Raw genomic sequence first — 19,587 nt, forward strand, 5'->3', positions numbered from 1 at the left:
GAAGAGCCAACCCTACTGGAGACCAGCAAGCACTGACCGAAAGCAGCCAATCCAGTGAGTCCACCACTTACGAGGGTCTCCGGAGCGCGCAGATGCTGTTCGCTTGTGCCAAGCCAGCCAAGTCATTTGTGCATGAATGAAAGTGCTATTGCTATTGAATACCAAACTAGCAAAAAACAACAAAAGTGATGTTCCGTGAAACAAAGTAACTGTTATTCATTTTGTGAGTTTATGGAAGTCCCAACAACCCGGTGGGGGAACTACCTTAAGAACGTAGGTATGCAAGCAATTGCCAAGCCAAAAGAAAGGAAAACCTCAGCAATTTAAAAACCACAAATATTGCCAAAGGCCAGAGGGAAATGACAAGAATCCCAAGGGTTGTAAAATTCAGTGCTCATGTTTTGGGAAAAATATACCCGGTTTAAACTCACATTGCCAAAGCCAAGGCAGATGCAGGAAAATACTTTATCCTGACCACTGTGTTGTAATTGATGCAGAAGGGAAAGAAAGGTGGCAAACAGGCTGCCCTTCTGGAATAAGCTATCCTGGGGTAATGAGTATCGTTGCAGAAAAGTCATAATGGGGATCAATGTGAATGTTCTATTCAACCTTTTAACACCAAAGAAGACTAATGAAGGTGCTGTTATTCTGATTTGGAAGTTACCATTAAGCCACTTCTCTGTTCTTGTTGTTGAAGAAGTAGATGGGCAGGTGAGTATACCCGTAGGGCAAGATCAGATTGCTCAGAAGAAACATGGGGAAAGAATAAGTCAGGCAGTAGAAGGTGCAAGTGCTGAAGAGTGGTACTAATAGAAAACAACATGTTGAGTTGTGACATTTGGGGTAGAATTGAGAAAGCTGGTTGAAGAAAAGTTACAATTCTTTCTACAGTTAAAATTGTGGTAAACCATCCTGACCAAACTATTTGTTGTTACTACAAATGTGAGACAGTTCTTATTCCAGGAGGAGTGGGAGCTTATGACTTTCTCAAGACACGTTATTGAAGCAAATGAACTTTATGAATTTGAGTACAAGAATTTAAGAACAGTATTGGAACTTTGTGTTAAACCGGATTTCCTTGTTTTTCCTTTGGACTGTGGTATCTGTGGAAGGGAAATTCGCCAGGCCTTGACAAGAGACATTGATCATATTTTAAAACAGGCGAAGTGCGGTTGCCAAGTGTTGGTGCAGTCTGCTTTTGGAATTTTGCTGCCTTGCTGCCTTTGGTCTTTCCTTGCTACTACTGGTTTTCCCAACTCCTCCCACCATTCAGCTCCAGCTCATAACAGTATAAAAGCTGCAAAGCGGGCCACAAAGTGTGGTTGCCAAGTGTTGGTGCAGTCTTCTTTTGGAATTCTGCTGCCTTGCGGCCTTTGGTCTTTCCTCGCTGTTACTGGTTTTTCCAGCTCCTCCCACCATTCAGCTCCAGCTCATAATGGGATAAACTCTGTGAAGCGGGCCGCAAAGTGAGGTTGCCAAGTGTTGGTGCAGTCTGCAGTTGATGGACAGCCAGGCAACGGGCTGATTGCAGTAGGAAAACTAGATGCCATGAGTCTGTTGATTTTTCAGAATCCGAGGCATGCAGTGAGTAGCTACCTGACTGTAAATGAAATGATCTGGTAGGATCTGGAAAGCTATCCATTTTGTGAACTTACTAGCCTTGATCAGACTGCCAATAAGGGCTGCTAACTGAAACGTTTAGTGCTTCCTCAAGGCATAATCACCATGGTTGACTGTTGGCTTGTCTTCTCCTGTGTGTTGTGGTGCGCACTGCGCTTTTGTGGTTCCTCTGTGATTGGTACAAGCTTACACCTCGTGGCCCCTGACTGTTGAAAGAGCCACCCTCCATTTTTGCTTGTCCCTACGTGGAGCATTTGTCAAAGGTGTAACCAATGGAGCCCCTGCTGTCAGCAAACTGTATCTTGACCACATGGAGCAAAGCTTGTCTCCTACAACAACGTGAGCTAAACAAACCCGACCGGCTGCGGTCTGGCACCTGCCCTACATTTGCCTATGAACCCATGACCACGAACAATGGTGCCTTATCCCCAGGTAGCTATAGTGAGACTACTTTAGAACCTCATATTACACATGCCATTCAACTATCCTCAATAAACCTAACACCCAATTGCCTCCCCATTCCATTGACGGTTACAACTGTACCCTGGTTAGGAGAGAACCCAGAAGTACCCGCTGTTGATTCTCCCCCCCACAGAAGGGGTTCAACCTTCTTCTCCGTGTTCAGAGTCCTTATGCATGGCGGCTTGTGCTGGGCTAGGTCAAAAAACACATAACATTCATCTTGAGTCTGCTGCACAAAATTCAAATCCGGTAAAGGGTGCCCCTCTAACAACAAAAAGGTCAATCATTTAAATATCTCTAGTTATCTATGGGTTACCAGTCCCAAACTGCTCACTCACTGAAAAAAGAAGCAATTCGATAGCGGACCCGATGAATCTTAGATGGCACTTTAGCTAAGCCAGAGCCCCATTGTCATTGTCCTCCAATCGGGCCATGGCATGTGCCCGATTGAAACACAATGCTACAGAAGAGGCTACTACAACCATGTTGAATTGGAGCATGTTTTCAGATGCAGAATTGTTGAAAACAGTGATTCTCTTGCATCAGAGTAAATAAAACGCTGCTGGGCGACCCTTCAATGGTGATGGTTAGTGAAAGAAACATCAACCCAAACCTGAGTATGTGCTCAAGAGAAACGATTGCCAAAACTGCAAAGGGAAATTAAAATAACTCACTCGGAAATATAAGAACTATCACAACCTGCTCTGAACCAGTCACAGGGCATGCTACATCAAGCATGATTGGATCCACCCATAATGATATGATATGATATTTTATTTATATTGCACTCATACACAAGTGTTTCAAAGTGCGAACAGCTCTGAGTTGGATGTGGATTGCCCGTTGACTAACATAGAACCTAGTCACCTAGAGACAGATCCAGTAGAAGCCAATGGTCTACCACTGAATTCACCAGTGGATTTGCCATCATTTCCCAGTGACCACCACAAGAATACACCACTGGTGGCTTGTCTAACTAAGACATTGCCGAATTAACACTACACTGGATCAAGACTGTGGATGCGGTTAATCCTTTTCCAAGAAAAAAACTAAATTAATCACATCTGAATTGATTGCTCCATCTTTGGCTGAGAATGCGATCTTCCAGCTCCAGTGCCCTCCATTGGTGGGCATCTACCCTGAAAGCAACCAGCATGGCTGTGGAGCCATTGAAGTACCTGCATATAATGTACACCAATCCAGTTCCAGTGATGAATCGGATGAAGACTCAGAGGTTGCATCAACTGGAATAACCCCACATGAGACTGCATTTAGGAAATCCTATGTGTGGAAATACCCCCCTAGAAGACCTTCGGTGTCTTCGAACATCAGAAATGACAGATCATCGAGTAATCAAATTGATCATCTTCAAGCTAACATCATTTCTGCTGTTACAATTATGTTGGCCCCCTATTTAAAGCTTTATGAAAACTTGTGTGATAACCACAAAGACCAGATGACACTGATTGCACTAATGAACTCTAAACTAATTGACATAGAATCCTTTATTGAATCAACCTGAGAAAGAAGAGCTAAGGACAAGGAATTATAAAGGTGTTGTACTGAAGTCTTTGGTCGAGGTAGCTAAAGATGCAAGAGCTGACCAAACAATCTTCCTAGAAGGAGTGCGTGACATCGCTTTAGGTAGAAAGATAGATTAACAGCCATCTAGTTCAGTGATGTCACGTGAGCACCATGTAAACACCCCAGCTTTTCCGGTAAGCCACAACCAGACCGCCAACAAGCTTGTAGCTCGACAAGGAGACCCATTCCTCCTTATGAGGACACTGTGAATGTTAGTTCATCATCCAGCAGTGTTCTGCCGCATCTAGCTGTTTCTGTTCAAATACATTAGCTAAACCGAGCCATATAGTCCTCTTTTTAGGGGCCGTGTGGGTGAGGACGCAAACTATCAAAATAAACACAATTCCACAAAAACGGCTTGCTTCCTCTAGGCTATGAGCTTGTATATAACAACTGTCTGCTTCACATATACGTTACCCATTCAATGTACAGGTAGACACACAAGACTTTTTCAAAAAATATCACATATTTTAATGTCTATCACAGTCATAAAAACTATAAAACACACAGGTGCATATAAAAAGGAACCTTAATGGTTCACAGACAAAAAAAGAAGCATCTGTTTCCCAATTCTTTGAGTATGTGTCTGAGCATCACCTGTCAGGTTTGTATAATCAAACAACACTCTGTGGACACACTATAGTAATGCGTTCGAAAAATATATTCTCCTCTTCTTTGGGAGAAAATAGACGTGTCAACACTGAACATGTGTTTCTAGAACCTATGCAATATTGTCCAAGAATACAACCAAATCAATTTCCTTTGTAATTCTTCATAGATTCTGTCTTCAGGACACTGTTTCTATCTAATAAGACCGGGTCTTATTAGATAGAACTCCAAGAGGCCTGCAGAAGAAATTGGATATTATGCAATGTTATGTTGATTCAAGTGGTTTAAGTATCAATGCCAACAAATCAGAAATATTTATCTCGGAGAACAGAAGCATCAGAAAAACGAAGAACATGAGTTGGCTCTTAAATAATCATTGCCTCAGACCATTTCTATCAATCAAATTTCTAGGAGCCATGATAAGTGTGAGCCCAAGCGAAAGCCCATGGAAAGATCATTTGGAGTCCACAATAAAGCAATTAACCGCTCACGGTGTGATAATTGGATGGATATATGGAAAATTCTCACTCCTTCCGATTGTCCACTTCTATAACCAGAAAGTGATCCCAGAAATCACCTATGCTGCCGAATCCTGTATTGAATTGTTTTGGGAAATATGAGACCGACTTGAAGGAAAGTTCTGGAGACATATTTTGCATCTTCCAAATGCTGTTCCTATGGCAGTGATTAGGCAGGAGTTCAGATTGTTGTCTTTACATGTCAGAGTGATATGGAAATCACTAGTTCGCTTTAGCAAATTACAATCATCTGACTGCCCTATCCAATTAAGCCTTTTGTTGCCCAACCAAAGTGCCGCCCCAGATTGGGCATTTAACACGTGGGTGGGATGATGTACTGCAATCCTGTCAAATCTAAGGTTAACGGTTGAGATCTTATGGCGTGACCCAACACATGTGAAAAGAATATTGTGAGCTGATGATTGGTGAAGCACAGAAATGAGAAGAGCACATTCTAAGGTGCACTCACTTTCAACAAATCTGGTAGCCTCTTTTAATGTGACACCATCATACCTAAAAGAGTTACCAAGTGCTGGACACCGAAACTTCTTCCTCAGATTCAGGTTAAATATACTACACACTAATACCACCTTATATCGATATGGTCTGGGTATAGAAAACATCAAATGCAGGTTATGTAATGCCCAAGTTGAATCCCTTCAACATTTGATTCTGTTTTGTCCAGCGTTAAGAACATACAGAACCATGTATTTGTACAAACACCTGGCCAAGAAATGCAGACTTAAAGCAGATGCTTGGTGGGAGATCTTGTATTCCGGAGAAAATGTTGGGTTTACTTGTGCCTTGGCAACATTTCTGGAAACAATTTTTTATTTTTTATTTAAAGATCTGTAAGTGACGAGATCCTGGGATGATCGTGATATGAAGGCAAAAGTTTGTAATTAACTATGCGCCCAATAATAAAATGAAAAAGAAAATAAAAAGCAGGTCATATGTTATATATTGATTTTGAATTGAAATGACATGTATTTCCTTTTTGCTTTGCTTGTTGTATACGTGTGAGGGCTCGATATCCCTTGGTCGAGTGTTCCCTTTAGTCTTTTTTAGGCAGGGAAATCCTCATCAGGGTAGGGATAGTGAGACGTGTATCCAACTTGTTTATTTAATAAAATGACTCTTTACAAAACTGTCTGCGTCACATTTCTGACCCCTCGCAGCCGCCAAAAGCCTTCCCCCACATATTCTAGGATGGATATTAATTACTATTATTTACTCCAGTCCTAGAATAATTGGGGAAAGTGCTTGATTTTCTTGGGAGTGCAAATTTGGGGAAATCGCACCATCTGGTGACCTTTTCTCAGGCAACTTTATCAATGGATACCTATTTAGGTTATTTATGGTAAGGATAGGACAGAATAGGTTTGGATGGAGGACAGTATTTTTTATGAGACATCCTGGTGAGCACCTGTTTGTTGTTTTCTTTGACATTGGGGAAACCCCATACTTTTTGATATAGGGATAGTTGAGGCCTTCTTTTCTTTTAAAAAACGTGTTCAACCATGTCTTCTGTTCTGTCTCCTATGTTGACTTACCACACCGGTAATAATCACTGTGGGTGACGAGATGGAAATCTACCAGCAGACTGTGAGGTACGACTTTCATAGGGCGGACTGCATCCTCTAAAAGGAAGAACTTAGCAACATCAAGATCCTGTGCCCCCTGAGAACCAAGGGATTGGCAAAGCTGCGGATGATTTTACGGCTGTGGTCCAGGGGGCAATTAATCAAAGTGTCCCAAAGAAGAAACAGAAACGCAGCACCATCAATGACCTATAGAAAGGCACCAACAGTCGATTGCTGAGAAGAACCGGGCTCCATGACAATGACAGAGGCAGTAAATGCCTGATCTCCTACAGAAGTACAACCTGCTCACAAGGCTTCTATGAGAGCAAATCAGACAGCACTGGGATGGAAAATGGGAGGCCGCAACAGCAAACATGAAAGAATATTATACCTTTATGTGTAGGACGACTTGTCGCTTAACAGGGAAAAAGGAACCATGCCCACCTATTCACAACCAGATGCATTGCATATGCAGCAACAAAAACAAGGCAGAGGTGCTAGCAGATACATTCAAGGATTGGTTTATGCCAAATAAGGCCACCTGTATAACAGACCAATGGAACAAGAAGTCTGCAAATATCTCTCAGAATGCCCAGCTGACATGGGAGTTGAGAGCTTTGAGGAATGCACATGCTCTGAAGTAATAGGACTTGCTAAGAAGCTGGAAAATGAAAAGCACCAAGCAGCGATGGAATAACCAACCTGGCCATCAAAATACTCCTACTTGCAGTAATGAAATGCCTTGCAGTAATCTTCAGTATGTGCATGCAACTTCAGCACGTCCCCTAAATCCTGGAATGAAGCCAGAGTCATTGGGCCTCATTAGGAGTTCGGCGTTAGCCCTGCCGGTGAAAACGGCAGGCTGCGCCCTAAACTTCTGAAAAAATCTGGCACCCGGCAATGAGGAATTACCAGGTAATTCCAACATTGCTGGACCCAGTAATTCCTGCATTGCCAGGTGCTGGTGCCTGTCAGTCCCCATTCCCATGTGAGCCCCACAGGGCTCAATGGGAATGGGGACGTCGGATGCACAGGCACCGTTTGTAACGGTGCCTGTGCATCCGACATGCTGTGCTCGTGGGTGCCGCTCTGCCCCCAGGTCAGACCTGTCGGGCTGACAGGCGCCCGCGAGCAAAGCTCGTGGTATGGTGGTCCGGGAACTACAGTACCGGCATGCCTACCGCTACCATAGTTCCCGGACTGCCATACTTATAATGAGGCCCATTGTGTTCCCAAAGCCCAGGAAACCACTGAGAGACCCTGCAAACTGCCGCCCTAACAGCCTGCTCTCCGGACTGTCCAAGGAGCTCTTGGAAAGGGTAATTCTTGGTTGCCTCAGCAACTTTGCCTCTGAAAGAAGCCTTCTTTGAAACAAACTGGATTTTATGACGAGCATGCAACCAACCATCAGCTACTGAGAGTGGTGGACAAAATTACCCAAAATTGGAATTGTTTTCATGGACATGGCCAAAGCCTTCGATTGATTATTGCATAAAGGACTGCAGCACAAGATGATTAACCTAGGATTTCCAAGCTATTTAGTAACTTGATCTCAAGCTTCTTGGACGACCGCTCCTTCCTCATGGCCATGTGGGCAGAGCTCCCAAGAGCACACGCTATCCCAGCTGGTGTTCCACTCTCCTGGTTACAAACTAATGCCTGATCATCCAGACCACCTTTTTCTCTGGTGCCGTGGTGTCTGTCCAAGAGGAAATTCAGAGTCGGTCATCAACCCCCCGATAATTCGCTAACCTGATATATCTCTCTCTTGTAGCGGTCTGACTTCCATCGGCCAATCCCTTGTATCCTCTGCACACTTGCCACTGCAGCCGTACTAGCTTCCCCGATCCTAAACAGGTGCATTCCATTGTTAGCAGGGTTCTTTCTTAGCTTAATTAAGACCATTTTTATGACCACATGGAATTGAAATACTGCCAATGGCACATTGTTCTCGTGCACCAAGAGACTTCTGGGTCCCCTCGGCCTGTTACGCTGTAGCGCAGGAAGCCTTTTAAGAGACACAAAGGGCAGTTTCCTTCATCTGTGATGCATTGCAAGTACACCCATTGCCCTCTTCCTTCCTGATGTTTTGACCTTCTGACCATTACCTTCAATTCTCACAACCCTAGTACTGCATCCGTAAACAACAGGCCCCACAGGCCATCTGCATTCTTGCCGACCATATCCAGTTCACTCACTCTGAAGGCCCCAAATAAAGCTAAAGAGAATGCTGCTTTGAAAAGCCTTCCTTCATATTCCCCTGTACAAACCCCCAGTAACTCCCCCATCATCTCCATCAATTCTGAAAACAGAATTGGCAGCCTGTAGCCAGGCTGACTTCCTTCCTTTCTACCCCAGCCTTTCATGGCTGCTTTTATCACATGTGAAAAATAGGCACCTCTTACTAGACGGGATACAAATAGGGGCACACACAATAATGCCCCTATTTGTAAACCGTCTAGTACGAGGTGCCTATTTTTCACATAGTAATCTGATCTTGTAGCACAGATGTACTAGGGAACACCGGGGAAATATATATCTAAATGTGTATTGATTATAGGAATCAACAAAAAATACCATCCTGTTTGAATATCTAAGCGTTCACCTCTACACCTAACCCTGCTTTTATCACATGACCTTCGGTGTCATCCCTGCCCTCAGCTACTTTGGTGAAGAACGCTACTGCTGCTAATCACGATGCTGCCCATGCCTTTGATTTGCTAGCTTTGTATGCCCTCTGAATGAAATTACTGACCTCTTTTTCGCCTATGGCGCCTGCCATCCGGGACCAAGCTACAAAGTTGCCCTGTGACGCTTCAACGTACATGGCGCCAGAGAGCTTTTCACCAACATTCCTAGTACTTCTTCGCTATCCCCCAGAGCCAGTCTGGGAAGGCTGTCGTCTTTTTGTCTGCCTGTGGTGCCAGCTCCCTGGATTTCTGCCACTGCGAACGAGATAGAGCATGGGACATGTTATTCTTTAAGCCTGGTATGTGCCGAGCCCTCACCTCCGTGTTTGACTTCAACCAAGCTAATGTAAAAAATGCAAACAACGAAGGGCACCTCGCTAAGCCACTGTTAACCACCTGCACCACTGCCTGATTGTCACACCATAGGGTAATCTTCTTTTGGAATTGGGAATAGCTGCAGGAACGTTATGTTCCCTGTCAAGTGCTTCTCCTTCCACAGCCCCGGCCAAGAGCCTGCGCACCAACTGCTGTTAAAGTAAGCCCCAAACCCCCCCTCCGCAGGTGTCAATAAACAGCACAAGCTGTGTGCTGTGTGCTAGACTCCATGCTTTCATGCAAACCGAGATCCCATTGAAACACCGTAGGAATTCTTCCCAGATGGCTAGGTCCACTTTCACCCCAGCTCCTATCCTGACATGATGGTGTTTTTTCATCAGGCCAGCAATCTCAAAGCCAGTCTCTTTGCGAAGACTGTACCCATGGGAATGACTCTCCTGCCGAAGTTAAGCTGACTTATCAACTCCTGCAGTTCTACCAACCTCGCATTCTCTCTCCCTCTCATTGCTTGCACTGATCTACTTTCTCTTTTGGCAGCCGACAGGTCCCCGTATTTGAGTCTATTTCTGTTCACAAAAACGTCAGTGTTGTTGTTGAACCTACCATCTTCTCTCCTGCTAAAGGGACTCCCAGTTCACCTGCCAGTTGTTCAAAAGCCCTCATTGCTGCTCCACTGTCCCCCTTCCCCATCTCTTCCCACAAAGAGAGAGTCATCTAGGTAATCAGCCAATGCGGCTCCTTCCCATCTTTTTCTTACCGCCCGCTCGATGAGGGAGCCAAAGAGCTCAAAATAGTGGCAGGACACTGAGCAACCCATGGGCATGCATTTGTCAAAGTACAATTTGTCACGGAACTGGTTTTACCGGGAAAAGGCATAAAGCTGCTTTGACACCTGCCTTACCAGGACTAGGACCTCATCAAATGAAGTATAAACCACTGAACACTACTCTGGGTCAATTCCGCTGTCCACTGAACATCCCTCGGGGTACAAGAAATGGTGAATCAGCCTGAATTGTCCTTCTTAGGTACCACGCCCAACAGTGAAAGCACGAAATCCTTAATGGGTGGTGTGGCAAAAGGGCCCTCTACTCTCCCCAGTGCATTCTCCTTTTTTATCTTTTGTTCCACCATCTCCTCCTTACAAATCATTGCCTTTAGGTTGTGCAACATCCTACCACTAAAAGTATTGTGGGATGGGCAGCCGTAGAGTCCCCGCCACACTTGCTGCATGCGTGCTTATACCTGCAGTTCGCAACCCAGGTGTCAAACTTCCAGCAGGTGGTATTTCTCCCAAACAGTTTCCCTCATTCAGAAAGGGCCATTTCCCCCATTCATTGCTGCCACTGCAGTCCTTCCCCCGGAAGATGTTGAATGCCCTGCAATACGACTGTTGCCCGCCCATCGCCTGTCCCTGAAAAGATGTAGCTGATATCATTTTGTGGATGTACCCTGACATCTTCATCGTCCCAATTCATACTAGGGAAACATCTGAATGTTTAGCCGGTAACCTTCATCATACTACAACCAGACGTCTCCCCCCACCCCCCATATTATTCCTGCACCTCATGAATGCGTTGCTCATATGTGAATAACGATGCCACATCCCCTGGGTACATTTCCACCATTATTACTGTGTACCTACTGAAGCTATATGGCCAGTTCATAATATTGTGATCCTTCCTTCCTTCCTTCCTTCCTTCCTTCCTTCCTTCCTTCCTTCCTTCCTTCCTTCCTTCCTTCCTTCCTTCCTTCCTTCCTTCCTTCCTTCCTTCCTTCCTTCCTTCCTTCCTTCCTTCCTTCCTTCCTTCCTTCCTTCCTTCCCTCCAGCTGTTCTAGCTTCAGCAAGGAGAACATGTCTGTGAACATTTTGTTCCAAATTATTACTTTAATTGTAACCGGGATGTGCCACACCAGGCCCGCCGCTCTCGTGGTCATTGGTGTGAACTCTGGGATGCTCCTGACCTCCACTGCAAAGGCCAACTCGCTACTTTGCCCAGGTTACCCCTTTTTTGTGTACTCTCTCAAGCCCAAGCCTCCTGCTGGGCGCAGGTCCTTCTTATCTCCTCGCAACTATTCTCAGGGGTTTGCGCCCTGTGGCGCTGCCCGATGACGGGCTCACGCGGCGGAGTGACGTATCACGCCGCCGCAGTGCGTATAAATAAAGGGGGCGTTCCCGGCCGCATCGGAGCGACCGGGAAGCCCGAACTGAGAGGACTGGTGCCCGTGTGAGTCCTTGGGTGGAGGGGCTTACGGGACCGCGTGGGGGCTCTGACCCGCCCCCAACAGTGGCGACGAGTGGTGAGGGAGACCCGGGCCCGGCGGTGAAATCATTCCGACCTAATTTTTGAATGGAAGCGGAACGAAGCATCGCTTAGCTTCATGCCGGGTCGCGGGACGCACACGCGGCCGGCGGCCATTTTGTCTTGTAGGCCGTGAAACTTCATAAGGCTCCAGTTTGGAGCGTGAAGACAACACGGGCCTAATTTTTGGAAGAATTGGAAGTGGGAAATATAACCTGCACGCCCACGCCGGTTTTGTGCATTTCTACCCAGTTTTCGGACTCTTACGTCGCGTGAAAGCCAGGAGAAGGACCAACATCACAGGGCCTGTCCAGGCCCATCCAGTGCCTAGGCTCAATTTTTGGAACTCCCAGGTCTATCTGGACTGCGGCAAGGTGAATCCACTATTTTCTCTTTGTCTCCTTCATCATCAAAGCGCTGTGGCTTCTTCGTTGGTTCCTTCATCATCAGGTTTGGCTGCATGTTGTACCTCCATTGGTGCCCTGCCTGGAAAGGAAGGAGTTTGAGTTGCGGCCCTCAGGACAATAGGTGGGGGGTGCCTGTGCGCTCAAACCCATGGGTGACTCTGATGATTCGGACAGTGGTGTTGCAGCTGCGTCGCTTCCCCGCGATCGTGGCCAGGCAGCTGCTCAACAACAGGCTGTCCTACCTCCGGTGATCCAAGCCCCTGCAGGACTGCTACCTGGACAACCCGGGCTTCCCATCATGGCCCAAGCACGAGCACCCGCGGCCCATGCCGCCCTGCAGCCCATTCCCGAGTTCGACGCATCGGGCCCACCCTCGAGCATGGGGCCCCGATGGAGAAGATGGGTGAGTCGCCTCGACATGTATTTCAGGGCTGCACAGGTGACGGATGACGACAGCAGAATTGCCACCATGCTGTACTCGGCAGGACCTGCAGTCCAGGAAATATTTGAATCACTTACACCCATTAATAACTCTTACGATGCGGCCAAGGCGTCACTCCTTGCGCACTTCCTCCCCCTTGCAAACGTGGATTATGAGAGGTTCGTCATGCTCTCGGCTAAGCAGAAGGAAGAGGAGACACTGGACACTTTCTACGGTCGCTTACGCCGCCTCTCCCTCGGATGTGCAAGGGGAGACGCAGACGACATGATGCGTACGATGCTGATCCAGGCATGCTCCTCTGGCAAGCTCAGGAGGCAAGTCCTGTGAGAGCCAGGCATCACGCTGCCCCGCATACTGGAGCTGGGCAGATGCCACGAGGTAGCGGAGGCCCGAGCCAGCAAGATGGAAGCAGGGTCTCGGTCGGTGAGATCAGAGGAAGTGTGTGTTGTGTGACGAGGTGGCCGAGGTGTGAGACGCCCAGGTGGAGGACCCCGAGACAGGGCAGGAAGAGGTGGGGAGTCGTGCCAGAAGTGCGGGTACGACCTCCCTCACATGACAGAGTGCCCTGCGGTTGGAAAAACCTGCGGGAGGTGTGGACTGGCCGATCACTTCTCGAGGGTATGTCGTGCGGCCATGCCAGTGATGGTGCCGAGGGGTCAGGCACGGATGTGGACTCCGCGCCAGAGCCAACCGCCCAGTGTAGCCCAGGTTGAACAGGGTGAGGCCGAGCCCCAGGCTGAGGGAGCTGAGGAGGAAGACGAAGAGAACGTCTTTTTTGTCTCCAGCGTAGAAACACTCAAAAAAAAAAGCAGGAGACAGCCGAGATGTGTAGTGGAGATCAACCACTCCCCGGTCCCGGTGCTCGTGGACACTGGCGCCTCCGTCAACGTGATGGCCAGAGGACATTTTGACTCTCTCAAACCCCTCCCGGGTCTGGCCACACCGAAGGCCCGCATATTTGCGTTTGGGGGCCAGGAACCGATACCGCTGGACGGTGCCTTCGTGGCTGATGTGGAACATGATGGCTCACATATCAAGGCTCGATTCTACGTGACCCCGGTGAGCAGCAATACCTTGCTCAGCTGTGCGGCTGCAGAGGCATTAGGGATCGTAAGTTTCGCATACTCCGTCCACCTGGAGGATATCCATGATCTCCTGGACAAGTATGCTGCCCTCTTCAGCGGCATCGGAAAGATGACGGGGGAACCCATTAGACTACACATCGATGAGTCGGTACAGCCCATCGCACTGAAACACCGCCGAGTACCCTTTCACTTAAGGGGGCTGGTAGATAAGGAGCTGGACAATTTAGTGAGCCTGGATATCATCGAGAAAGTGGAAGGCCCAACCCCTTGGGTGTCTCCGATCGTGGTGGCCAGAAAGCCCAAGCAACCTGACTCAGTACGCATATGCGTGGACATGAGGCTCCCGAACAAAGCGATCAGAAGGGAGCGGCATCTTACGCCAACGATCGATGACATCATTGCTGATGTTCAAGGGGCTCGATTTTTCTCCAAACTGGACCTCCGAGCCGGCTATCACCAGGTCGTCCTTCATCCAGAGTCCCGGTACATAACAACTTTCACCACCCACCGGGGTCTGTATCGATATAAGCGGTTGAGCTTCGGAGTGTCGTCTGCCGCTGAAGTGTTCCAAAATATCATCAGGGGCGCCCTAGCAGATCTGGAGGGCGTCCTTAACATTAGCGACGACATTTTGGTGTTCGCCAAGACCGAAGTGGATCACATGAAGAGGCTGGGAAAGACTTTGGAACGACTTCAATCTCTGGGCCTCACCCTTCACCGGGAAAAGTGTGAATTCATGCGCTCCTCCATTGAGTTCTTCGGCTTCATACTCAAGGAGGGGGGGGTGTCGCCAGACCCGAAAAAGGTCCAGGACATCAAAGCGGCGAAAGCCCCCGAGTCGGTGACCGACGTGAGGAGTTTCCTGGGGATGGTAACCTACTGTGGGCGGTTCATCCAGAACTTAGCGTCGAGATCTGAACCGCTCCGGGCGCTGACCAAGAAGGAATCACCATGGCAGTGGGGCCCCCTTGAACAGGCCGCCTTCGAGGACATTAAGGGTGCCCTCACAGCGGAGGACACTATGGCGTTTTTCGACCCCGCATTAGAATCGGAGATCGTGGTCGATGCAAGTCCTTTCGGGTTGGGAGCGGTGCTGACGCAGGTGGACCGCAACGGGAGTGTTCGACCTGTGGCATATGCTAGCAAAGCCCTCACCGAGACTGAACAGAGGTACTCCCAGATCGAGCGGGAGGCCTTGGCGGTGCTGTGGGGCTGCAGACACTTCCGGCTCTACGTATTGGGACGCCCGGTGACGGTGGTTACTGACCATAAACCACTGCTTCCGATACTGGTGGGCTCCTCTTCGAAACCACCGGCGAGAATCGAGAGGTGGATGCTCGCCCTCCTGGAATATTCTGTTACCCTGGTGTACAGGCCAGGGGCCAACAATGCCGCGGACAACCTCTCTCGTCATCCGGGAGTGGGCGGGGGAGAGGGGTATGACACCTGTGGAGAAGAAGCGGACAGTCATGTTCGTATGCTGGTGGAAGCGGCAACACCAAATGCGATGTCCCTAGAGGAGTTGGAGGCTGCGGCGGCTGAGGATGAGTGCTTTCGAATTCTAAAAGACTCAATGCGTAATGGGTCGTGGAAGTCCATCCTCGAAGCGGTGGCCGGGCGCACGCAAGAAGCCAAAACAGTATTGGAGCAGTTGTGGAAGGTGAAGGAGGAGCTGTCGTTCTCGGACTCGGGGCTGCTACTCCGGGGTGACAGGATTGTTGTTCCGCAGTCAAAGGTGAGCGATGTGATCCATCTCGCCCACCATGGACATCAGGGCGCCGCCAAGACCAAGGCGCGGCTCCGTTCGAAAGTCTGGTTTCCAGAGTTAGAGAGAAGGGTGGATGACTTTGTGGCGGCCTGCGTGTGGTGTCAGGCGGCCTCCCCTCTGCAACGAGAACCTGCCATTGAGGCAATGCCCCGAGGCACGAGGCCGTGGGAGATCGTCCACGCCGACTTTGGCTCAACATCAGTGGGCACCCATTTCCTGGTGATAGTCGATGAACACTCAAGATACCCGGAAGTCGAGTTCGTTGACTCAGTGGCCTTTGAGCATGTGGTGGTAGCGATGGAGAAAATATTTGCGGCCCATGGTTTTCCCCACACCCTATGCTCCGACAACGGATCGCCCTTCCAAAGTGAGCGATTCTCCGAGTTGCTGGAGAGCTGCGGAATACAACACCGGAAGATATCCCCCCTGTGGCCCCGAGCGAACGGGGATGCGGAGAGACTGATGCGGACCCTGAACAAAACCTTCCGAATTGCTCAGGGGCAGGGTCAGTCCTTACAACGTGCCCTCTATCAGTTCCTTCGGGTGTACCGAACCACCCCACATGCAGCCACGGGAGTGGCTCCGGCAGAGGTGTTATTCAAGAGATGCCCCCGGGGGTTGTTGCCGGAAGTTGGGGAGAAAGAACCGGGGGTCATCGATAATGAGCGGGTGGAGGCTCAAAGGCGAGTCCGAATTGAACAAGAAAACCTGCGCCGGGGTCTCCGCCCTCAGAGACTTGAACCAGGGGATGAGGTCCTCATCCGCAATCGACACCCCCACGGGAAGCTATCACTCCCCTATGAACCGGAACGGTTGGATGTAGTGGCGGTGAAGGGGTCCATGGTGACGGCCTCGGATGGACGATCAGCTGTCACCCGAAACGTGAGCTTCTTCAAGAAGCTGGGTGATCCACGAACTGACACCCCGCCCAAACCGGATCCACCAGACATGCCTGCTGACGGAGGTCTCTGTGACGAGGTGCCCGAATCCCCAGTCCGGGGAGAAGCGGCGGAAGGACGTCACGTGCCGGAGGTAGGCGGGAGGTACCCCCAGAGGACTGGGCGAGGGAAACCCGCCTACCTCAGCGAATATGTCGTGGGACAATTGGCTAGTGAACTGGGATGAGCGGATCTGGGTGGATGACATTAAAGGGGTTTCTTTGGGTGTGCAGTAGTGTTTACAGTAGATGTGTGGTTTTCTAGTTAATAAAGTTAATGTTATTGTGTTCTGTTGTTCCTCCCGGAAAAGGAGGAGTGTGGCGCTGCCCGATGACGGGCTCACGCGGCGGCGTGACGTATCACGCCGCCGCAGTGCGTATAAATAAAGGGGGCGTTCCCGGCCGCATCGGAGCGACTGGGAAGCCCGAACTGAGAGGACTGGTGCCCGTGTGAGTCCTTGGGTGGAGGGGCTTACGGGACCGCGTGGGGGCTCTGACCCGCCCCCAACACACCCCTCTCTCCCATCTGTCAACTTCCTTTGACGCACCCGTCTGCTGCGCACCTTCAGCCCCACGCTCTGCAACCCTTCCTGTCTTGTGTGCTATGCTACTTTCCTTTGAACTTACCAGTGTTCGTATTGCACACCCCGCTTGTACCTGCTTGCAAACCATAGTTGTTTGTGCATGCATTCACATTATCAAGATGTATATTATTATTACGCAATGCATTTTCTTTTTACATATTCGATCACCATTTTGTTAATCTGCTCACATAGAGTCACTGTGTCAGTCGCTGCTGTTGAGGCCAGAGGCGATTGCTGTCCTTTTGTGCTTTCAACTGATGGCCTTGTCTTTGCTGCAAAGTGGAGGCCGTCGTCTTCCCCTTGGCTGCTTCTGCCACCTTCCTTGTGTCCTTCCTTACTTTCATTGGCCTCTTGGCCATTGGGGGGGGGTCTCTGCTGGCACCTTTTCTGTTCTTCTGCAGCTCCCCCACGCTCATTCATGCAGTCGCTCGATCCTCCTCAATACAATACCTCCTCTTGATCCTGCTCTTCAGCTGTCGCTTGTGCTATGGGCCACTCCAACCCATTTTTCTTAATGGCTGCCCTGTAGGGTGACCAGATTTAAAAAGTAAAAAACTGGGACGGGGAAACTAACATAAAGGTAGAACTAACTCTTCATAGTGGATGTCAAGGCACTACACTTCAGTAGAGGGTGGAGGAGAAGGGGGTTTAATGTTACTGTTCAAATAATTATATTATATTAATAACACATATTATAATTAATTTATCACAAACTAACACTATCTTAAGTTGTAAAATGCAGCATTTCTTCTGTGTGAGATTGTGCATTCATGCCTGTCAGCTATAAACACCAACTACCAAAAACCAGGACCACTGCAGTTTCCAATGAACGTCTGGTCACCCTACTGCCCTGATGCTCTTCAGCAATGCCACCATCTCAGCTGAGCCCTCCATCATGTCCATGCTGTGGTCACGTCTGCAGCCGCTTGCCACTTCCCATGGGATTCCACGGACTCTCGCTGCGGTCTAGATTTAGCTCCTAAACCCATTTCTCTTTGCTACCATCTGCTATTAATGATTGATCCAATGGTTATAGGTCAAAGGCTCGAAAAAAAGGGTCGAATGACAAAAGGGTCGAGTCAATTCGACAGAAAAAAAGGATCAAATTATTATTTTTATTTTTTTTGGGGGGGGTCCCTCCCCCCAAACCCCAATTTTTGGGGTAAAAAAAACTTTTAAAGCTACACTAGAGCAAAAAAACAAAAAAAATGTAACAAAAAAAATGTCGATCCTTTGGTTTTCGGTCGAATGCACTCGACCCTTTTGCATTCGACCCTTTTGCTTTTGAGCCTTTAACTGGACACCTGATCTCCAATGAATGGGAATCATGTCCGATAGAGCTGCCGATGGCCACTGGGCACCCCCTGTTGGGTTCTTGAGGCCGTGCTCCTCAGTCCGAGTTCCTTTTTACCCAACTTGTATCGGCGTGCTGATCTTCTTTCATGCTGTCACATTGCAGTGCTGCAGCACTCCTGCAACGTTGGAGATGGCCAGTGTCCTCCAGTAAAGTGCAGCTAGGCACCACACGCACAGTTCTTTCTCCACTAGTGAGTCTTCCCATGTCGGCCTGCCTTCCAACTTTTTTCTGTGCCTCTCCCTGAGCTCCTTCTGCACGTGCCACTAGTCACTGTGCTTCCCTTCTGCAACAACTGGCTTGACCCTACTGGCCTCCACAATGCTGTGTGGGTCCTTGATCTTTGGTTGAGGCCCAAACCAACCCAACAACGGTGAAGCACACATGTTGCGTCCCTCGCAGTGACAGGTAAGTGAGCAAACACTTTGCCGCTACGACAGGCTCCAGGGCATTGAGGCCGCAAGCTGCAAACAGTATTTAAGCCTACCAGACCCATCCTCTGATGTCACCTGGATAGGTGCGAATTTGCCCTCATCGAGCCAAGGTCCTGGTCTCCTCTCCTTGCAGCAGGCCTCCTGTTCCTGTGTGGTCTTGTCTCCCTCTGGGTAACTCCTACCCTTTGACCTTTCCAGAGAGAACTCCCTGTGCCCCATGAGTAGGGGCTTTGGCCCTCCACCGTGTTCTGACATGGCATCCTAATGCCCCCCTACTGTGGGGGCTGCGCCATTTCCTGATAACACAGATCAAGAAGCAATCGAAACCATGACTACACTTTCAGCCAGAGAAATTGGAGTAATGAATTTCAGCCTCGGTATCCAAAAACACCAGTGACAGATTAAAAATGTGAGCAAAATAAAGAGCGAGGTAAGTCTTTGTTTTTGTCACTGTTTTTTGGCTCCCTGGTAAAGTCAGCCAGAGCCTCTGCCTGTTTTCCCTGTCCCCTGTGGCACACCAAAGTGTCTGTCTCTCGCTTTGTTCGAGGGGAGTGATCATCAGCTGCAACAAAGAACATTTCATAAGTCTGCAGGATCTGGATTGTATTGTAGTGTCATTCATATAGCGCCTTTTCACATTTCTATGGCCTCAACGCGCATTGTGGTAGGAACACCTTCGGGGAATGAAGTGCAAGTATGGGGAAAAAAATAGAAGAAAAGGCTTAGCGTGCGTGTGTGCATTTGGCCAAGATTAGGACTTAGATGGGCTGGCTACGCTCCAGTAAGCAACCCAAGAGGTCAGGCAAGTTGAGAGGTGCTGAGGGAGGTCACGACAGAGCGCTAGTGCAAGAGACTTGATGTGTGACCAGCTAGA

Source organism: Ambystoma mexicanum, chromosome 11, assembly GCF_040938575.1.
Source record: "Ambystoma mexicanum isolate Mex_15411 chromosome 11, UKY_AmexF1_1, whole genome shotgun sequence".
NCBI lineage: Eukaryota > Metazoa > Chordata > Amphibia > Caudata > Ambystomatidae > Ambystoma > Ambystoma mexicanum.